The sequence below is a fragment of the Empidonax traillii genome, unplaced genomic scaffold (genome assembly GCF_003031625.1).
Source record: "Empidonax traillii isolate 1590-97213 ecotype Southwest subspecies unplaced genomic scaffold, ASM303162v1 scaffold1218:size158664, whole genome shotgun sequence".
NCBI classification, from domain to species: domain Eukaryota; kingdom Metazoa; phylum Chordata; class Aves; order Passeriformes; family Tyrannidae; genus Empidonax; species Empidonax traillii.
Genome location: NW_020956411.1, coordinates 107,490 through 122,521, shown reverse-complemented (window position 1 = coordinate 122,521; position 15,032 = coordinate 107,490). Strand labels below are relative to the sequence as shown.

Here is a 15,032-nt window from a genome sequence, read left to right as displayed (position 1 = left end):
GCTGATAGAGGAGTCTGTGGATGTACCAAAGAGAACCGAGACTTCATGAGAAGGACTGAAGTGAGGCAGAGTCCTGGTGGAGATTTGTGACCCTGAGGGAAACCTGTGCTGGAGCAGTGACGACTCAGGTGGGATACTGGGATCCGTGTGTGTGTGGATCCATACTGCTGTTGAAGATTTGGTGACCCTGAGAAATCTCATGCTGGAGCGAGACGGCCCATGTGAGATGTTGGGATCCGTGTGTGTGTGGATCCATGCTAGACCCGTGCCGAGAAGTCTATCAAGGACTGTTCTCCCATGGGGAGGGACCTCCATAGGGAAACAGGGGTGAACTCTTAAGCCATTATCCCCTGTAACCCTGTGGAAAAAGATCCATAGTAAGCAAGTGTCCCCTTGCAAACCTATGGAAGGAAGACCCTTCAGGACCTGGGTAACCCCCAGCCTTCAGTCTTAGCCCAGGAGGGGGATAAACCCAGCTCTGGAAGCCAACACAGAGTGAGAAAGAGAGAGAAAAAGTTCCAGCTGCAAAGAGAATAGTGCTGCTACTGAAGATCTATTACTAGAGAGAGAGAGCTGGAACTCCGAAAATAGAGAATGAGACTACGTCTTCTCCTTGGACTAGTATAAAAGGGGAAGAAGTATTTCTGTAAATATATAGCACTTCAACTTGAGTAGAAATTGTTGTAGATATAGTTCTTTAGTTTTTAATTTATTAGTAGTTTTTGTTTTACTAGTAATAAATGTTTATACTATTTGCCCCAAATCCTGTCTCTCTTTTGTCTGCAAAAACCTTCTCTCAACTAGTAGTAATTGTGTGGGGGGTGGAAAGCAAATTGACCCAGAACAAAACCACGACACAGACCTTCAGATGGTAGATGTAGTTCTCCAAGTCTCAGGTTGCCAGGAGGGCCTGATGGTTCTCTGTGAGGCTGGAGCTGACATTCGTTCCTTTTGCAGAAGGTGTGCTGTTGTCAGTGAACTGTGTAGCCAGATGAAGAAGTTACAGAAGGAATGGAGGGACTGATATGCAGACCAGACCCAACCCATATGGAAGTCTGCTGCCTCCCAGGGGTCTGGGTTATTAAAAAGTTCTCTAGTCTAGTGTGGCCCTCTGATTATTATCCACTTTTGGTTCTTCATATCAGAAGCAACAAGATAAAAAAGTGAAGTCCAAGGGCAATCAAAAGGGATGTCTCAGTTTAAATGAGACAAGGGTCTTTTGCTGTGGATGAGTTAGGAGAAAAGACCCAAACTTCTCTTTCTAAGCAATTATAAATCCAAAATTAAGAGGCTCCAATTGAAGGAAAACAAATTATGGAAAAGGGAAAATAACAGCCATTTATTAAAAGGGATGTGTGTATTAACAGAAACATGGGGGAAAACCCCAAGTAAAACAACCAAGCAATACTCCTAAAGCCATCAATAATCCCCTTCAAGAACAAACCGATAAACCAGCAAAAGGAAAAAATAAACAGTTCAATTTTTAGCACCCTTTGGTGCAGTTCCAGCCACAGTCAGCAGGGGGCACCGTTGGGTCACTGGAGATGCAAAACTTGTAATGTCCTGTACCATTCACCAGGTGGCGCTGTTGGATCACTGGAGGTGCAGAACTTGTAATGTCCGGTGCCTGTCACCAGGCGGCGCTGTGAGATCCCTGGTTACCGCCACGTGGGATGGGGGAAGGGGGAAAAGTAACACCCTCCAGGGTATGTCGGAGAAAAAACCACACTGAGAAAGGAGAGAGAGAGTGGGGGGGGAGGGGGGTGAAGGGAAAGGAAATAAAATAAAAAAAAAACATCAATAAAACAGAAAGGTCTCCCAATGGAAGAAAACTCATGATCTTCAGCTAGTTAGAATCCACCTCAGGCAAAAACTGCAGCTGGCAATGGCTCAGGGCAAAAAGAGACAGCAGCGAGCTTCTCCTCCGATGTGTCCTGCCGTCCCCAGCCCCAGCCACACACCGGCACACACACCAGCCCCAGTCACACCCCACAGCCCACCAAAATTTCTCCTCCCCCACGTTGCCCCAGAGACAGAGAAAAAAGTAGACTTTAGATCCTTCATCTGCCCATTTCCTAGGAGACTGATCTCTCGGCCATTGGTGGACCGGACCGATTCTTTTGTTCACCTGATAGCTACCTGATGGCCTATACACAGGGCACACACGGCAGGGGGAAGGGAAAGAAAAATTCCTTGCTAAAATCGGAACTATGAAAAGGGATTTAAGGGCCTTGGGGTGATTGGTTGAAGGATCAGGAGCACAGGTAGTGTTTTTCTCAATACTTCCAGTATCAGGAAAGAATATTGAAAGGAACAGGCAGACCCATCAGATCAACACATGTCTCCAAGGCTGGTATCATTGGCAGAATTTGGGGGTTTTTGACCATGGTATAGTCTATACAACACCATATTTACTGACACCTGATGGGATGCACCTTTCTCAGAGGGGAAAAAGGGTTTTCGCACAGGAATTAGCAGGTCTGATTGATAAAACTTTAAACTAGACTATGAGGGGGAAAGGAACAAAACCACGCTTGCCAGTGATAAGCAATAGGATGGCACACCAAAACTGGACAGACTGAGTGCTAATGAGATTCTTCAATCTGCTCCACAAGCCATTGGTACAATTAACTGCACTTCAAATGTTTCGATACTAATGCACACAGCATGAGTGTCTCAGTTTAATGAGACAGAAGTGTTTGCTAAAGAGGGTGAGTTATGAGGAAGACCAAGCTCCTCTGTCTAAGCAAATGTAAATTCAAAATTAAGAGGGTCTAGTAGAGGAAATGTGGAGAAAGAAAAATTAACAGCCCTTTATTAAAGAATATATGTGTATAGGTAACACAACAAAAGGAAAAAACCCCCAAACAACAATACTGAACCCAAATTCCCACCAAAAAACAGTTAAATACTTTTTGCCTTTTGGCACAATTCTAACTATGACCAGCAGGGGGCGCTGTTGGATCTCTGGTGGAACAAAGGCTGCAGTTGCTTTCCGATGGTCAGCACGGGGTGATGTTGGATCTCTGGAGGAGTGGAGGTTGCAATTGCTCTATAGTGGTTGGCAGGACTACGGCACAAACTTCCGGGAGCTCAGATGCAGCGTGCAAAGCCTGGAGAGGGGACGACCACGCAGGTCGGTCTGCCGTCCATGGGAGCAAAGGGTGGAGCCGTCTGTACAAAAGGCCTCTCGGCACCTGTTGGCTCCTAAGGCCCCACTGCAAACTCGGGAGGCACCATCCCCAGAGACTGCAGCATGGACTAAGCAAGGCGTGCAGAGGAAAACTGAGGAGAGAGGGCTCAAGGGAAGTGTCTGGCCAAGATGGAACTTACTTCTCTGATGAAATCTGAGACAAGTCCAGGCAGTGGGCAGAACAGGGCGTGAGGGGACAGATGCAAGCCGGGACCAAAAAGCAGCCAGGTGACCTTGCAGAGAGCAAGCAAATCCCGACCCCTGGAGCTTTCCTCTTCCCCCTAACCCACATCCCCAATTCCGCCCCAAAACCCAGTCCGTCCCACTTCCCCTGAGGGAAAACAAAACCAAACCTGAGTTCTCCCTACCCCCCACCCCTGAGCTTGGCTAGAGGGAAACAAAAGAGTCCTGCTTCTTGCTGAGAGGAGTCATTTAGCATATCAATAAGACAGTCATTAAGGTCTGAGCCAACAAACACTAGAACCTGAAAGACTCATCCCCACCCCGGCCAAGCAGTTTGTATGAAAAAAAATTCACCAGAAGCTAATGAAAAAGGAAGGGAAACTATAACAATGAGGAACAAACAAGAGGAGCTCAAAGCTTTGGTCCAGTCCCAGAGATATGACATAATTGGCACAAGTGAAACCTGGTGGGATGAAACCTATGACTGGAGGGCCATGTTGGATAGTTACAGGCTCTTCAGGAGGGATAGACAAGGCAGGCGAGCCACAGGAGGTGGCATTGTATGTAACAGAAGGGTTGAAATGTATGGAGCTTACAGCATGGTTGAGAACCTCTGGTTAAGGATTAAGGGACAAACAAATAATGGAGATGTCATTGTAGGAGTCTACTATAGACCAACCAACCGGGACAATGACACCAATGAATTATTCTTTAAGGAACTAAGGGACACCTGCTGGGGTCCATCACTGCTGGTCACTTTTTAAGCACCACATCCTAAGAGCACAGGAACAGGCAATTCCCAAAATGTCAGAAGCCAAGCAGACAAGGAAGAAGGTCAGTTTGGTTGAGCAGGGATCTTCTTCCAGAGCTAAGGCAAAAAATGAAAGTGTATGGCCAGTGGAAGCAAGGTCAGGTGACATGGGAGGAATACAGAGATGCTCCTTGCCACTGTAGGGACAAACTTCATGTGGCCAAAGCTCAATTAGAGTTGAAGTTGGGCAGAAATGTGGGGGACAATAAAAAGATGTTTTTCAAAATATGTCAGGAGTAAAAGGCAGTCCAGAAATAACATTGGTCCATTACAAGATGTGGATGGTGTCGGGGGTTTCTGTGACTGGGTTTGGGTAGTGGGGGGGCTACAGGGGTGGCTTCTGTTAGAAGCTGCTAGAAGCTTCCTATGAGAAATAAAGGACCGGTTTTATTATAAGCAGATAAAATGGGTGAAATTACTAACATAAAGTTATTTTTATTTTTGTTTTATTACTAACCTTAGGCGTACCGCAAGAGTTGTAAGACATACAGTTCAGCCCTGAAATGTATGTCAGGGACTTACCGTACGGGAATAGGGAAATTGCATATTAGCTGAAAATAAAGCTGACTCAGCCTTTCACCACGTGGCTGGCCATGCGGGCACATGGAGGCTGCCATGTTGCTGGAAACTCTGCCCCTGGCATGACGGGAGGCACCGAAGAGCCAATCCCAGGAAGAGAAACACCCCCCCCCCCCCCATGATGTAAACAGGGTTAGACTTTAAGGATGTTTAAAAGGCGGGGATTTTGAATTGAAAGGTGTGCTCTAGGGAATTTTGGAACCTGAGCACCCAACACGTGGCTGTTATGAAATTTTTCTACTTATATAGTTATTTTCTTTGTTCTGTGGATTCTTTCATCACCATAAATTTAAAAGACAGGGATTTTTCCCACATTCCCCTGTCCTATGGAGCCAATGATAGCCAGCTCCAGGACGGACTTACTGCCTCTGGACAAGGTTTAGCCAATTAGCAAGCATAGTAACACCTCTGTGATAACATATATAAGAATAGAGGAGTGTTGTGCAGAAGAAATTCCAGCCAGGGAAGCACGGAGTGATAACATGGGATAACAACATAGACACCAAGGTCAGTGCAGAAGGAGGGGGAGGAGGAGGGACCCCACGGGAGCAGGGGAAGGACTCAGAGCTGTGGCCCCCTGTAGCCTGTGGTGAAGTCCATGGTGAAACAGGTTGTCCCCCTGCAGCCCATGGAGGAGCCCATGTGGAGCAGGTGGATGCATTAAGGAGACTGTTACCACACGGGAGGCCCAGGATGGAGCGGGGTCCTGCAGGAGACCTGCAGCCCATGAAGAGGAAAACCCATGCTGGAGCAGGTTTTTCCCGGGTAGGACTCATGGCCCTGTGGGGGACCCATGTCAGTACAGCTCATTCATGAAGGACTGCACCCCCATGGAGGAGAGTGACCCACAGGACAACAGATTGGGAAGAACTGATGCCCGAGGGGTGGACTCATGTTGGAGAAATCCATCAAGGACTGTCTCCCATAGGAGGGACCCTGAGCAGAAGGTAGAAACAACAACTGACTGTAACCCCCATTCCCTGTCCCCTTGTACTGCTGGGGGGGGGGAGGAGGGAGAGCATGGAAGGAAGGAGGGGTGAGGGGAAGATGTTTTTAAGACTGTTTTATTTCTCACTCTTTAGCTCTTATCCACTTAGTAATAAATTTAAGTATTATCCCCACTCTGACTTGTTTTGCCTGTGAAGGTAATCAGCAAGTGGCCTCTCCCAGCTGTTATCTCAACTCAAAAATCCTTAACTGTTTTTTTTTTCCTCTCTCCTCTGTCTAGTTGCAGAGGGAGAGTGAGAGAGTGACTTTAGTGGGTCCCTGAAATCTGGCCAGGGTCAACCTACTACAGACAGTCACCTGACAAACAAGGACATAGACGAAGCAGAGAGGTTTAATGCTTTCTTTGCCTCTGTCTTCAACACTGATCATAGGCTAAGGGGGTTTCAGTGCCCTGAGCTGGAGGACCATGGCTGTGAGAATAACTTCCCAGACGACCCTGAACTTGTGCGGCATCTCGTGCTACAACTGGATCCCTATAAGTCAGTGGGTCCTGATGGGATTCATCCAAGAGTATTCAAAGAGCTGGTTGATGTCATCACAAGACCTCTCTCAATGATTTTGAACAGTATTTGTGTAGGAGCAGAAGACCTTTGGAAGAAATAGCAAGGAGGGAGAGCTTAGCACACATTCAAGGAAACTTTTGCTGTCAGGGAAAAGCTTTTAAGTGGGAAGAAATTTGTTCTCATGCAGGATGCTACGTTCTCTTTATCTGTCTGCCAAGAGGTAACTCCCTTGATATAAGTGATAAAATTCTCAGGCATGCCTGGAGGCCCCCTCAGGGGGGTCAGGCAGGCCATAAAGCACAGGGGGAGAATTCAACCTGGGGTTTTATTGCGCACGAGAAAGGTGTTGTTATAAAAGCACCAAAACAGGTTTCCCCCTTTGCCTTCTCAGCTACCTGTATTGATCATACATATATATATGGCAGTGTTCTCAACTGTTAAAATAAATTCTCTTTAAAACTTTAGCCACAGCCTGGTGCCTGGAGTTACCTGCATGCATATCAAGCCTTACACTTGGGAATCTGGAGAAGTACACCCAGGCCAACCCCCACTTACAGCGTCCAGTTGCTTTGAAAAGTAACCAACGGGTCTCTTCCAGGATCCCAATCGTTGCGTGAGTACTCCCAGAGCCAACCGTTGTCTTTCGCAGGCATACAGCTGGAAATCTTTTGTTATGTCAGGCAGTCCCAAAGCAGGTGCTTCCCGCAGAGCCTTCTTTAAGTCCTGGAATGCCTTTTCCTGTGCCGGTCTCCACACTAGCTGCGGCTCCTTCACTGCTTCATACAGTGGTCTAGCGAGGAGTCCGAAGTCAGGAATCCATAGTCGGCACCAGCCAACCATTCCTAGAAAAGATCTCAATTCCTGATTATTCCGTGGGACCGGGATAGCACAGATAGCTTTTACTCTGTTTGCGCCTAATCGCCGAACTCCTCGGGAAATCTCGCAACCCAGGTAAATAACCTTCTGTTTAACTAATTGGACCTTTTCCTTTGAGACTTGATAACCTGCTTGGCCCAGCATGTTTAACAGTTCAATGGTTAGCTTGCAGCACAGCTCTCGTCCTTCTGTACCCAGAAGGATGTCATCTACATATTGCAATACTATGTAGGAAAAAGGAGAGTCTTTTACCTGTGATGTCTTCCACTCTTCAAGTTCTTTTGCTAGCTGATTACCAAATATTTAAATCCCTGTGGTAGATGCGTCCAAGTAAGCTGTCTTTTCCTCCCCATGTCGGGGTCTTCCCACTCAAAGGCGAAAAGATGCCAGCTTTCCGGTGCCAATGGTATGCAGAAGAATGCATCTTTCAAATCTATTACTGAAAACCACTGAAATTTCTCAGAAACAGATGTTAACAAGGTATATGGATTTGCAACCACTGGGTGAATGTCCTTAGTTAAAAGATTGACTGCTCTTAAATCTTGTACTAACCTGTATTTCCCGTTTGGTTTCCTGACTGGAAAGATTGGTGTATTAAATTCTGATTCACACTCTTTTAATATTCCAAGACCTACAAATTGTTTAATTAAAGGCGCTACCCCCCTTCTTGCTTCTAAACTGATTGGGTATTGTTTAATTCGCACTGGCTGTGCTCCTTCTTTGAGTTCTATCAGTACTGGAGCTGCTGCTTTAGATAATCCCGGGACCCCAGTCTCCCACACCCAAGGGACAACGGCATGTTCTATTTCCTGAGGAATTGCTTCTGTTTCTATTTCATTTACAGCAAATATCTGTGCTACATTTTCTTCCGGGATTTCTAATTTGATCCTACCTTTTTCAAACACAATAGTAGCTTGTAAGGAGGACAACAAACCTCTCCCTAGTAGACATTCTGGGCTATTAGGCATGTAAAGAAATTGATGATCCAATTGTTTTCCCCTAAATTTAATATCCAGTGGCCTCAAGAATGCTCGTTCCTCTGTTTACCCCAATACACCCACAACACGGACAGTTGAATTACTTAAAGGACCCATTAACCGATTCATTGCTGAAAAACTAGCTCCCTTATCTACACGAAATTTCATAGGTTCTCCCTCTATTTCCAGGACAACCTTTAAGTCCCGGTCTAGTCAGCTGTGATTTTGATAGTTTTGCAACATAAATGCTTGAGCGACACCTTGCGGAGTCCCATTACCCGCACCCTGCATGTTCCCGACAAACGGATTCATTCCTACTCCCGCATTCATGGGGCACTCATTTTTCCAATGTCCCTGACCCTTGCATAATGCACACTGATTTAACCCTAACTTTCCACGTCCACCCTGGAATCCAAATCCACTCTGGCTATTAAAACCTCTCCCAACTCCTCTGCCTCTGTTTCCATGTCCTCTCCCCCTATTTCCTCTGTTATAGTTTCCTCCAGCCGCCTGCAACATTGCTAACATGCTCGCTTGCTGCTTCTTTGTTTGCTCCTTTTCAGGATTATTGTACACCTTCCAAGGCACATCCAACAATTTTTCTAAATTCCGCGTCTCCTCGCCTTCTAATTTCTGCAACTTCTTTCTAATATCTTCCTGGGACTGTCCCATGAAAATCAAAGCCAACTGTAACTTCCCTGACTCTGCCTCTACATCCAAGTCCGTATATTTTCGAGCCGTCTCCTTCAGTCTTTCTAAGAAGGCAGAGGGAGATTCTCCCTTATCCTGCCGCACACAGTATAGCTTAGACCAGTTTAAGGTCTTTGGGATTCCGCTCCGTATTCCTTCTACCAACAATTCTTGATAAGTTTTTAACCTATAATAGTCACCTGCTGCATTTGGATTCCATTCTGGGTCCTCCCGAGGCACCAAATCATTCACTGTCCCCTGGCCAGGTTGCACACGAATCCTTTCCCTAGCTCTCTCAACCATTACTCGCAATACCATCTCTTTTTCAGTAGAATCTAGGATTGTATCCAATAAAACTTGCAAATCATTCCAGTCCGGATTATGAGTTTTTATAACCATTTTAACAACACGCACCACACGCTCAGGATTTTCTCTATACGCCCCTGCCGATTGCTTCCAAATTAATAAATCATTTGGTGAGAAAGGCACTTTTACCATAACCCGCGCTCCTCCTGCCCCGACTGCCTCTCGCAGAGGGGCCATCAACCTCGGGGGTGAGGGCAACATAGCCCTCCCCTCGCTTCCATGTCTCCGCTCCCGACTCCTTCCCCGTTCTTTCCTTCCCCTACGAGTCCGTTCCGCTAACAGAGTCCTATCAATGTGCTCCCTTTCCTCCTCATCTGAGGATGATTCTAGTGGGGGCATAGGTGGAGATAAATCTCGCCTTCGTGAGGGGGCTGCACTCAGTGGGTGTGCGGTAGGGGTAAGGCTCGGAGAGACTAACAAAGCAACATCTTCCTCCGGTTCAGTAAACCGTACCTTTCGCTCTTTACATCCCGCACATTCATCATTCAATGCTTTTAACACCAACACACCACTATCATTCTGCCACTCAGGTTTACGTCTCAGATAATAAAATAAATCTAAATATGGTATTTCGTCCCATTTATCGTTATCTTTTAAATATTGCAGTAAAGGAGACATTATCTCTAGTGTCATAGTGCCGTTTTTTGGCCACTGCATCCCTTCAGTATCATACTGAGGCCACACATTATTACAATAGTCAATTAGCTGTTTCTTACTTAGTTCTTGCCCAAAGTTCCCCTCCTTCCAGTGCTTTAGTATACGACCGAGCGGAGAATCATCAGGAATATTAGTTTCAGAACAAGACAACGCTCTAAAGGTTTTAAAAGGCATCATACCCACAATAACACAACACACTCACACAAACAACAGGTACCACGAGTAATAAAATGCCACAAGCAGTTAAATACCACGAGCAGTTACGTAACTTGTTTCCACAACCAATTTGCCGAATTTCACTGTACGGCAAATGCTGACTCAGCGCAGCTTTCGCCGCGTCTTACGACCAGTGCCTAGGCTTCCCCGAAACACCTCTCTCAGCCCAACCCAGCGAGTATACACAAACTCGTCTTATAGGTAGGCTATAACCACTAAAAAAAAAATAAAGCACCTTCGGGCTTACCTGAAATGGTTGTCCGACGGGCGCGGGGTCGGGCACGGAACTATGTCTCCCCAGGAATCACCTGGTTGCCGGCATGGAGCGGATCGCTCGTGCACGGCCCCGGCGACCCCCGGAGTCCCACCTGGTGTCGCCAAGAAGACTGTTGCCCGACAAAGCAAGGAAACACAAACCAACAGAGTGTAAGTTTGTGCGGTGCTTTATTCTGGGCCCGGGGACCTGGGGACTAGTGTCCCAAAGTCAGAATCCCGGAGACCCCCATTTCGAGTACATCTTTTATACACTCAGACACACAAAGTCATTTGCTAAGTTACCACATCAAAGTACATACTGAAACTTAATATTTCATCCAAATCACAATTAGCTATTAGCTAGCCCACCATAAATCATCCCCAGTTGCCTAACTCTAAAACCCATTTAACTAACTCCCACAATCCAGGTGCAAGTTATCAGTAGATTAGAAAACTATGTTCTTTCTGCTTGAGCTAATCTTTTGATTATTGTTTTCCTTTGGTTTTGCTCAGCTAGCACATTCCAATTATCGGTGGGCCTCTCTCAGGCCTGCTCTGCACAGCAACCTTTGACCAAACTACTGCTAATCCGGCAACCATTGCAACAGTACCAGTTGACAGTTGTCCCAATTTTTAATAAACACAAGAAGGATGACCCTGGAAACTAATGGTCTGTCTGTCTGTCTGTCGGTGACTGATAAAATTATGGAGGAAATTATTCTGGGAGGTATTAAAAAACACCTGAAGGACAACGCAGTCATTGGTTACAGCCAGCACGAGTTCATGAGGGGAAAGTCCTGCTTGTCAAACTTAATTTCCTTTTATGACAAGGTAACCAACCTCATTGATCAAGGGAAGCCAAATGATGTAATCTTTTTGGATTTCGGTAAAACTTTTGATACTGTCCCTCACATTCGTGTAGACAAAGTTTCCAGCATGCAGCTGGAAAAACATGTGAACATGGGTGAAAAATTGTCTCACAAGTTGGGCACAAAGGGTTATAGTGTAACGCCTTAAAAGATTGTGGAGAAAAAAAATCCAGGACAATTTAGTATATAAGATAAGAAGAGCAGGTCCTTTAATTAGGCCTTTAGGCCCAGGAGAATACACTAGCACACCCAGGAGGTGGTTTCACAATTTTATAGTATGACCCCTGCAATCCCAGAACTATATACCCCCCCAGATCCTCCCAGTTCTGCCCCCCAGCATGCCTCTTCAGGAATTGAGTCTGGGGTCCTTGAGACCCCTTCTTCCTCATCTTTGTCTTCTTCACAGCATGTACAGTCCATGGAACTCCTCCAAAGTTCTGGGTTTGTCTATCCGTAGTATCTTGTTGTCCAGACCTAGGGTGCAGTGTTCTTAGACAGAGGTGTTTTCTACAATTCTACCTTGAAAAGAAATCTAAACATGCTAAAGGAATTTTAAAAATTTGATATGAAATAGGGTAATAGGGTCAGGTATGTGCAGACTACTGTGCTAAAGGGTGGCATATCATACAGCTACATTAAAATCTAAATTTACTACACAACTACTTCTAAAATCTACAAAAAGCTAAAAAATAAAAAAAGTTCAAAGGTATCATGGGGTTACATCAGGCTGGCAACCTATCACTAGTGGGATGCTTCAAGGCTCCATTTTAGGTCCAGTTCTCTTCAATATCTTCATAAACAACTTGGATAAAGTACTCGAAGGTATACTAGGTAAGTTTGCTGATTATACTAAATTGGGAGGAGATGTTGACACCCTCAAAGGCAGAGAGGCCCTGCAGAGAGACCTAGACAAACCAGGACACCCTGGATGTATGTACAGACTGGGGAATGAGTCGCTGGAGAGTAGCACCACAGAAAGAGACCTGAGGGTCCTGGCCAATGGCAAGTTGAACATGAGTCAGTAGTGTGCCCTGGCAGCAAAAAGGACCAACCATATCCTGGGGTGCATCAAGCACAGCATCACAAACCAGTCAATGGAGGTGATTGTCCTGCTTTGCACTGGTACTGCCTCACCTCAAGTATTGTGTGGAGTTTTGGGTGCCACAATATAAGAAAGATATTAAGCTATTAGAGAGTATTCAAAGGAGGGGTACAAAGATGGCAATGGTTCTAGAGAGGAAGCCATACGAGGATGGCTGAGATCATTTGGTTTGCTTAGCCTAGAGAAGAGGAGACTGAGGGGAGACTTCATCATGGTCTAGAGCTTTCTCATCACAGGAAGAAGAGGGGCAGGCACAGATCTCTTCTCTCTGGTGACCAGTGATAGGACCAATGTAGCCGTCTCAGGGGAGGTTAGGTTAGATGTCAGGAAGATTCTTCACCCAGAGGATGATTGGGCACTGGAACAGGCTCCTCAGGGTGGTGATCATGGCACCAAACCTGCCAGAGTTCAAGAATTATTTGGACAATGCTTTTAGGCACATGGTATGATTCTTGAGGTTGTCCTGTGCAGGGCCAGGAGGTGGACTTTGATGGTCCTTGTGGATGCCTTCCAACTCAGGATATTCTTTGATTTTATGATTTCTTGTTTTGTCTTGCAGACTAATTGGAAACCCATTGCAAGGTCAAGGTCACTGCTTCAAGCCCTGACAGACAATGATACCATCAGCCTTTATGTCATAGAGCATGAGTCAAAGGCTTCTTTGATGCTAGACCTCTTTACAGATGGTGGAGAAGACAACAAGTATGACACTTGCCAGTCAGAAGAACCTAGCAATAATACAGTCATAAGTCTAAGGCACATAGAAATCCCTGAAAATGCAGTTGCAGCTGAAAAAGAGGGAATAATTTCCATTACAGTACCACTCTTGAGTGTCTACACCAGAGTTCAGCCAGAAAGCCCTGTTGAGTCTTACAGGGAAGCTCACTGCAAGAGCTTCTCAACCTCATCTGGAAATGGAACTAAACAATAAGCCAGCACAAAATGATCATCAGAGTTTGTTTGCCCCCCAAGAGTATTTCAAACAAAGTCACATAATAATTTTGCCATCAGCTTCAACTTTGATGGCACAAGTAAATTTGAACTGAAGCATCTTGATAATTTCCCATACTATAAAATCGAGTTCCAAAAATTCTGATGCTTGAATGGAGCCATTGGGACCATATAACAGTGAGCTTGTGACAATAGTTATTCTCTATTTCAATAAACTTCCTTGGTGAAATAGATTGATTATACAATTAGATTAGCTATTTCACCCTAGTCATTCTGTAGAAACTCCTACTGTCTTCACACAGGCAAAACTTTCAGGGTACTGTACGAAAAACCTTCCAGTAAGGTACATCTTGCTAGTTGCTTAGTTCAAGGGCATTCAGGAAGCCATTTCAAGGTTTCTTCTCTAAATACAACATTGTTCTAGTTATCAGGAGAGTTCTCTAATTAGTATGACCAGTTTAAGATCTGATTTTCAGATCTGATAAGCTCTTCAGTAAAAATTCTAGAAAAAGTGTCTACCACTCCAAAGAAGTTCTACAGTTGGTCAAAGCTGGCTAAACAAAAGAGTGAGAGACCTTGAATTTAGGAAAGGGGAATGATGCTTATCCATCTATGTAAAGCACTTAATCTTAGATGTATAGTGCTGTGTAAGTGAAGATAATAAGCATCATTCTTATTACTCTAGTTTTTACTTGCATTGAAATAAGGCTGTTTTTACCTACACGTATCTATACAGACATATGTCATGGTTACAGAGAAAAGGGGGTGGAGTTTTTTAGAACTGTGTGTGTGCGCGTGACCACAGTGTTTATTCAATACCACCCACGCCATTGCTGGGGGTGTGATTTCAGCAGGAAAAGCTAGATGCTGGAACCCAAAACTTCGCCATGGTGCCTCAGTCACCAGAGCAGAGTGGACTGTACCCTTAAACCCCAGTGAACTTGGTCCTTTCTGCTGCTCTCCAGTTTCTCCCCCCTCCCATTTTTCCTTTGGAGTGCTACTACAGAGTTGCGGTGCTGAAACGGACAACTCCAAGGTACAACTAAACTAGTGGTGGCATGGAGTCGTGGGGTTGGGACTCTGGAAGACTTTTTTCCCCCCATACACACACAGCAGTGGAGAGTTGGAGGCAACAGCTCAAGCAACTGCAGAGAACTGAGCTCAGTCAGTGGCTGCACAACCCCTTATTTGAACAAACTAGCTCTCCAGGGTTTGTTTGTCCCTGCTTTCTGTGGTTTTCGGGCTGGGGAGGGTGAGAACATTAAACTGTGGGAGCTCTCCTCACCTTATTGCCTTTGTTTCCTGAATACCAAGTGGCCTGGGCACAGGAATGGTCACCATATTGCCTTTGTCTGAAGACCATGCCGGACGCTGTCTTCAGGAAGCTTTTGTTTTGTTCCCGGTGATGAATGCCCTTTTGTGGGTAGGACACTCTCTTTTTATATACTTTTGCTATTGATATTGCCATTGTTATTGTGATTTTAGTAAATTGTTATTTCAACAGTTAGTCATCCCCCAAAGTTTACATATGGGAGGTGTGATTGGAATACAGGGGCAAAAAGGGTCTTCCTTAATATGCTCTTTCTGTGACTCCATCATGATGCCAGCACTTTTCTGGGAAGAACATACTTGTTCTGGTTCCTGGAGGAAAGCACAACACAGTACAGTGCAAGCACAGGAATGAGGTCAAGAAGTGGGCATGGACTGTTGAACAAACATAGATCCAGTATGGGGGGATCAAGACCACCAAAGACCCCAAAAGCTCTCTGACCCCTTTCCAGAAACATCTAGGATAA

At 45.4% G+C, this 15,032-nt stretch overlaps 1 long non-coding RNA gene across 1 annotated transcript in view; it reads left to right on the top strand.

Annotated features, from left to right (window-relative positions):
- Positions 1-12,820, top strand: part of LOC114069246 — a 22,143-nt gene extending 9,323 nt beyond the window's left edge. The window contains exons 2-3 of the long non-coding RNA XR_003573746.1: positions 3,415-3,421; positions 12,691-12,820. This is a non-coding gene — a long non-coding RNA (uncharacterized LOC114069246). The remainder of the gene's footprint in view (positions 1-3,414; positions 3,422-12,690) is intronic.
- The last annotated feature ends 2,212 nt before the right edge of the window (positions 12,821-15,032 follow it).